Source organism: Capsicum annuum, chromosome 11, assembly GCF_002878395.1.
Source record: "Capsicum annuum cultivar UCD-10X-F1 chromosome 11, UCD10Xv1.1, whole genome shotgun sequence".
In the NCBI taxonomy this organism is placed as follows: Eukaryota; Viridiplantae; Streptophyta; class Magnoliopsida; order Solanales; family Solanaceae; genus Capsicum; species Capsicum annuum.
This window is the reverse complement of record NC_061121.1, coordinates 217,493,112-217,494,266: the sequence shown is the minus strand read 5'-3', so window position 1 is coordinate 217,494,266 and position 1,155 is coordinate 217,493,112.

Below are 1,155 nucleotides of genomic sequence, written 5' to 3'. Positions count from 1 at the left end.
TTGAAATTCAAATATTGTGTCAAGATTGTTGTACACTTTCATGACCCTCCTCATCCCCTCCAAGGGTGGGTTGGCTAACAGAATGGGGTTGTGTATGACTAACATCACTTCCCGATTGTCCATGAGGACATTCGGTACTGGGGGAAATACTTTTTTAGATAGATTTGGATTCTTGGTTGATTGAAAGAGAGGAGTGGAGCTAGAGTTGGTCGATCTTGTGAGCGATGAAGATGTCTGGGCGTAATTATCTATAGGAGATAGTTTATTTATGGTGAAGTTAATAGGGGTTAGTTCCTTATTTATTAGAGATTCTAAAGTTGGATATAGGATGTGGAGATAAAAGGAGAAATATCTTTTTGTAACTATTGCAAAATATTATTATGAAAAAAATCAAAATTTTATTACTCCCTCCGTTTTATATTTACTTTTTCCCATACTAAACATAGTTGTTTCAATTTATTTATCAAATTTATAAAATCAACACAACTTTATTACTACTAAGTAACTACATAAAATCAAGTACTTCTAAGCACCTTTTTTATTTACCTAAACAATAAAAGGTGTTTAAACGCCATTTGAGTTAAAACACTTAAAATATACCAATCCAAAAAGACTTTAGAATTTCCTCATTTATTATACATATTTTAATTATGCGAATTTCTAAACTGCAAATTAAACACTATATTAGTTTTATACATAAATAACTTACCTCCTAACTATCTCTATATTTAATATATGCATAAGTCGTCATCAAAATAGCTATCAAATGACTCCTAAATTGGTAATAAATATTTGCAAATACTAATATTTAATATTTTCATTTGAAGTGCTGAGTTTATTAGAGTATCAGTTATTAATAAATTAAGTAAGACTTTTGAATTTTTTAAGTTGGGTCAATCAAGCTATTAAATTTATATGAAAAATAATTTATTTATATTTACACGTGGTGTGCATGCACATTGGGAGAACCATTACTATTCCAAGCATGTAACATATCTCCTCCATCCACTATGATAAAAAAATTAATGTACACTTTTACTTGTTCGGTCATCAATTGCAATACTATATATTTTATTCTTTTTATGTACGACATACATGTGCAATACCGACATACACATGCAATGGACGTATACTAAACTGGTTGGTATGCATATA